Genomic DNA, 6,184 nt, shown 5'->3' with positions numbered 1-6,184 from the left:
ACCTGAATGAACATAAAATGATGCACGATGATGTCGGGCAAGCATCCCAATGCATCACGCGATATTTTAGTCGGCAGCGCACCCGCCAACAATTAGAAGGCCTATTAAGGTCATTAATGTTCTAATTAAATGAAATCTTTCCCTGCCCATCCAACCTTATGGTTGGCAGGCAGGTGAAATTGCCAAACGGCCTTTGGATTTTTTGCGAAACCTCATCCACGGGAGGGATGAGGTTTCGAACAATGATTTTTAAAAAATTCTTCAAGCTAATTTCTAACGTCCCTGCTCATGTGACAGAGTCACATGAGGGGACATGTTATTAGCATTTTTAAATTCTTTATTTTTTATTTGCAAAATTCTTCAACTCCTTGAGACACAGAGCTCAGTTAGTTGGCCAGCCAGCATGAAATCAATCTTGGTGCCTGATCGCAGGCGGCAGTCAGCTTCACGACCACTCCCCACTGGCCTGCCCACTGCACCCGCCCGACGAGGGTAAAATTCTGCCCATGGTGTAACACCACCACATAGAAGTTCCCCTCCAAGCCACTCACCATCCTGACTTGGAAATATATTGCCGTTCCTTCACTGTCCCTGGGTTAAAATCCTGGAACTCCCTCCCTAACAGCACTATGGGTGTATCTACACCACATGGACTGCAGCGGTTCAAGAAGGCAGCTCACCACCACCTTCTCAATGGCAATTAGGGGTGGGCAATAAATGCTGGTCTAGTCAGCGGCCTCCACATCCCATGAATGAATAAATCAAATTATCATCATGTTGCTCCATTTGTTCAGGTCCGTATTGTCCTACATTGAGAAGTGTTTCATATCCTCATCCTACTCCAGCATTTTTCAACCAAGAGATTTACTTGGCCTCAACTTGAACTAATTCTGTATGAGAGTGTAACTAGAGGCTATTAATATAAGATAGCCATCAACAAATCAAATAGGGAATTCAAAAGACGCCTCTTTAGCCAAGGAGTGGTAAGAAAATAGAACTTGATATCCCAAGGAGTGGTTGAAGTACTGTAAATGCATTGATCAAGAAGCGAGACAAGCACATGAGGGAGAAGGGAATAAAGGGTTATGATGATAGATTTAGATGAGAAAAAATGGAAAGAGGCTCAAGTGGAGCATAAACACTAGCATGGACTGGTTGGGTCGAATGGCCTGTTTCTGTGCCGTATACCCAATGTAAATGAGAATTGACTGCTTAAGTCTATTTTTCAGCATCTTTCAAAGTGTTATGTTGATAAGCCAACAAGTAGCCTCAGCATTGGCTATACTTCCAAGACTTGAAGTTTTTCAGTATCACAGCAGCTTTAATAAACCGTTGCCAATGCCAAATCGCACTGGAACATCTAATCATTTATATGTTTATATAAAAAGGCCAATTTTAGGGTCAGATTTGGATCTTCAACACTCAATTTGCAATACCAGTTTAGCATTGGTTAGAAGAAATTTTGGTTTCAGAGAAGTTAAACATACAGAGTGTGATTGCACCATTCGTGGCTTCTATGGCCATTAACTAGATCCTACTGGAAAAATGATAGTGTTTTAACAATAACATTGGATTTATATAGCACCTTTAATATGGTAAAATATCCCAAGGTGCTTTATGGAGAGTCACCAGACAAAATTTGACATTGAGACACAAGGCGGTGTTAGGACAGGTGACCAGAAGCTTGTACAAACAGACACGTTTTAAAGACCACCTGAAAGGAGGTTTAGGGAGGAAATTGCCGTTCTTAGTGATAGTATAGTCATCAATGATAATCTGGGTTGTGTAAGAGGCTAGAATTGGAGGAATGCAGAGATTTTGGAAGGTTGTAGGGTAAGGGGAGGTTACAGAGATAGGGAGGGTAGGGATCACTGTTCTATCTGGATTGGATTCAACTAGGTCCTTGCAAGACTTTGCCGCCAGAGGAAGGAGATTGGATCTGATCCATGTCTCAGAGATGAACCAAAAGTACTGTGCCAGAACAAAAAATACAAACACGAACTGTTGCAACAAAAAAAGAACAAACTGTCCAGCTGGAAACACTGTTTGTTTCATTTATTTTGGCAATCTTTGAGGTAATCCCAATATGGTCATCGCATCAACTGGATTTTAAACTTAAAGCAACACTTCATTACCTGTAAATAATTGTATAGTTTATTTACTGCATGTTTATGTTTGCACCTTTAGTTTATATTTTTGTCATTTTTATGAGAAATGTACTGTACTGTACATTTTGTTATGCAGAAGTCAGTAATACCATTGTTCTGTCTTTACGCTTGTAGAGAACAATTTATTTTTGCTTTATGCTCTCATCCTCATTAAGTTGTTCAGCTGCGAGAGAAACACACACAAAAACATCTGCACGTATAATACCAATTGGCACGCTTGCACAATCATGCTAACCAAAACATTGTAAGTTTCCCAGTAGGATTACTTGGGGAAAGGGGCTGAATCCCCAACAGTTTCCTGCTCGTCTTTGGAGAGCACTAACTCCTTTCCTTTTTAATCTTTAACCCACTCCCAGACAGTCTCCAAGGAACACTGGTTGGCATGTGTTGGGAGCTGAACTTGAGGAACTTGTATCTCCCTAGAGAGATGCTGGTGGAAAGTGGAGTTGAGGCAGAAGATCAGACATGATCACATTGAATGATGCAGGGGGCTTGAAGAGCCATATGGTCTACTCCTGCTCTTATTTCTTATGGTCTTCCAACCACCATGTTGCTTTTGCTTACACCAGTACCACATATAAAATTACTAGAGTCTGAGAATAGTTTTTTGTTTAACAACACCTTATAGAAACTTACAGCAGAGAAGGTGCATTGTGCCTGTGCCAGAAAGAACAATTCAATTAGTTCCAATATTCCCCTGCTCTTTCTCCTTAGCCCTGCAAATGTTTCCTTTTCAAGTATTTGTCTAATTCCCTTTTGAAAGTTACTATTGAATCTGCTTCCACTGCCCTTTCAGGCAGCACATTCCAGATCACAACTGCATAAAAACATTTCTCTTCATCTCCTCTGGCTTCTTTGCCAATTACCTTAAATCTGTGCCTTGTTCACCAACCATCCCAGTAGTGGAAACAATTTATCTTTATTTACTTTATCAAAACTCCTCATAATTTTGAATGCCTCTATTAAATCTCCCCTTAACCTTCTCTGATTTAAGGAGAACAATCCCAGTTTCTCTAGTCCGGTAATGAAATTCCTCATTTCTGGTATGTTCTGCTAATCTCCTATGTGCCCTCTCCAAAATCTAGATTGGCTGCTTTTAGAAGGGTTTCTGTGGGGCCTTTCTCCTACATTGCTTTGGTGTTGTTTCCTGGGGGCTGCATTGTGTTCCATCGCAGATTGCCTGTGACCTGTTCATTTTCCTGATGTACCTGTTACCTTTATATTGTGTTATATTCAGCCAGTTGCTCAATCTCATGTTATTTGCTGAACCACAGTTCACTTTGAAAACCTTTAAATAAAGAGTTGGGGGAAAAATTTACAACACCCACTCAATATGTCTGTCATATTTAGTGACTGAAGGAGTGAAAGAAGGAGATAAGGTTTCACCTCATTCCCCATTTGTGTTCAGTTAGCTTGGAACGATAGTTAGACCACTGTATAGCTCAGTAGGTTACACTTTCACCTGTAATAGAACATCATACGTTCTCCACTCCAGAGTCTTAAAATTATAGAATAGTAAAGCACAGGAGGGCATTCAGACCATTAACCTGTGCCGACTCTTTCATAGGGCAATCCAGTTATCCTCCTGGTCTTTCCCAGTATCCCAGCAAATATTTCTCCTTCAATTATTTATCCAATTTCCTTTTGAAGGCTATGATTGAATCTGTATCCACCAACCTATCAGTACATTCCAAATTGTAGCCACTCATTGCATAAAAAGTTTACACTTATGTCATCTCTGGTTCTTTTGCCAATCAGTTTAAATTGGAAGTACCAACTTTCAGCTGAAAAATTAAACTAGGGTCCTATCTGCTTCTCAGGTAAAAGATCCCAAGACAAGATATTGAAGAACAAGGCAATTTCTATCCCTCAACTAACTCATAAGATTATCTGGTCATTATAACACTGTTGTTTTAGGAATATAGGAGTAGGAGTAGGCCATTCAACCCCTTGAGCCTGCTCCACCATTCAATTAGATCATGGCTCATCTTCGACCTCAGCGTCATTTTCCTGCGTTATCCCCATATCCTGTGATATCTTTAATAACTAGAAATCAAACGATCTCTGTCTTGAACATGCTCAATGACTAAGTCTCCACAGCCCTCTGGGCTGGAGAATTTCAAAGATTCACCACCGAGTGAAGAAATTCAGTCCTAAATGGTCTACCTCTTATTCTGGGACTGTGTCCCCTAGTTCTTGACACACCCCACTCCAGCCAGGGGAAACATCCTTCCTACATTTGCCCTGCCGAGCCCTGAGAATTTTGTCTGCCTCAATGAGATCACCTGTCATTCTTCTAAACTCAGGAGAATAAAGGCCCAGTGTCCTCAATCTTTCCTCATAGGACAACCGCACCATCTCCGGGATTAGTCTGGCGAACCTTCACTGCACTCCTTCTATAGCCAGTATATCCTTCCTTAGGTAAAAAGACCAAAACTGCACACAATGCTCCAGGTGCGGTCTCACCAAGGCTCTATACAACTGCAGTAGCACTTCTTTAATCCTGCAGTTGTAGGCCATTCAGAAGTGATGTTAGGAAGCACTTCTTTAAATAAAGGATAATGGAAATTTTGAAATGCTGTTGATGCTGGGCGGTCAACTGAAAATGTCAGAACTGGCAATTGTACCAGAGAGGTTGCAGGCTGAATCTGGAAACTTCCCAATGTACACAGCTCAACTGGATGGCTGCCCTGGATGGCAAGAGACTGAGATGTTAAAGGAACGTGGCTTTATAGCAACAAAGAAAAAGATGATTGGGGGCAAGGCCAGAGTGTACAAGCTTTTTAGTGGCTACATAACTACATACCGTGGCCTCAGGTTATCACACATGGGTTTAATCAGTTTCACTATTGGTTTTACCATCTGCTGCTAAAAACCTCATATAATCTTGATGGCTCAGGCGGTGGTCATTTGGTCCATTGTGCTTCTGTTAGGTCTTTGGGTGATTTATCCACTCCCCTACTCTTTCCTCACAGCACTGAAATTTTCTCCCCTTCAAGTATTAATCCAATTCTCTTTTTGAAAGTTACTACTGAATCTGGCTCTACTCCCCTTCAGGCAGCAAATTCCAGATCACGATAACCCGCTGCATAAAAATATTTCTCATTTTGCCTCTGGCGTTTTGTCAATTACCTTAAACCTGTATCCCTGGTTCGCTGCATTAACTTTAATTTGTTCCTTCGTCACCTCCAGACTCTCTTCAATGGCTTCTCGCCTCCATAATTTACAGCTTATCCAAAACTCCACCTGTATCGTAACTCACAAGTCCTACTCACCCATCACTCCAGTCCTAACATGCACTGGCTCCTCCTCATTCTACAATGTCGTAAATTTAACATTCTCAATCCTCACGTTTAAATCTCTTCACAGCCTCACCTCTAACTCTGGAACCTCCTCCAGCCACACAATGTCACATCCCCCTCCCGAACACTCCCCACCCCATTCTTCATTTCCCTGACTGGCCTCCTTTTTCTCACCACTGGTACCAATTCCTTCAGCTACCTAGGATCTACACTTTAGAATCTCATTCCATTCAAATCACCGCATTTCCAACAGTGCAGCACTGAACTTCGGCCTAGATTACACACACAAGTCCCTAGAATAGCTGGAACCCACAGCTTTCTGACTCAAAGACATCGCTGTACACTGGGCCATAAAAGAAGCCAAGCACACATCTCTATCCTCTTTTGGTCCAGATCCATTCAATAGATTACTTTACCATCAGGCAGCCCTGTACCTGACCTCGGACAGTGTAGAGTGGACAGCTTCAGATTAACAAGCACTAAGAATCTATGTATGTACAAATAGAGCAAATTGAAAAGTTTAAATCATCTTCACCCAGAAATGTTTGCTAACTTTCTGAATTGGAGGGAACTAATGTCTCTCATTATGGCTAGGAGCCTCTCAATTTGTGAGCTCAATCAAAATTTATCAACGTGACCAATTTTTATAGGTATTGTTTGAAACTGTATTTCAATTTATTCACTATCTGTTTGTTTGTTCCAAACACTGTCTGT

This window comes from Carcharodon carcharias, chromosome 14, assembly GCF_017639515.1.
Source record: "Carcharodon carcharias isolate sCarCar2 chromosome 14, sCarCar2.pri, whole genome shotgun sequence".
NCBI lineage: Eukaryota > Metazoa > Chordata > Chondrichthyes > Lamniformes > Lamnidae > Carcharodon > Carcharodon carcharias.
This window is presented reverse-complemented; position numbering follows the sequence as displayed.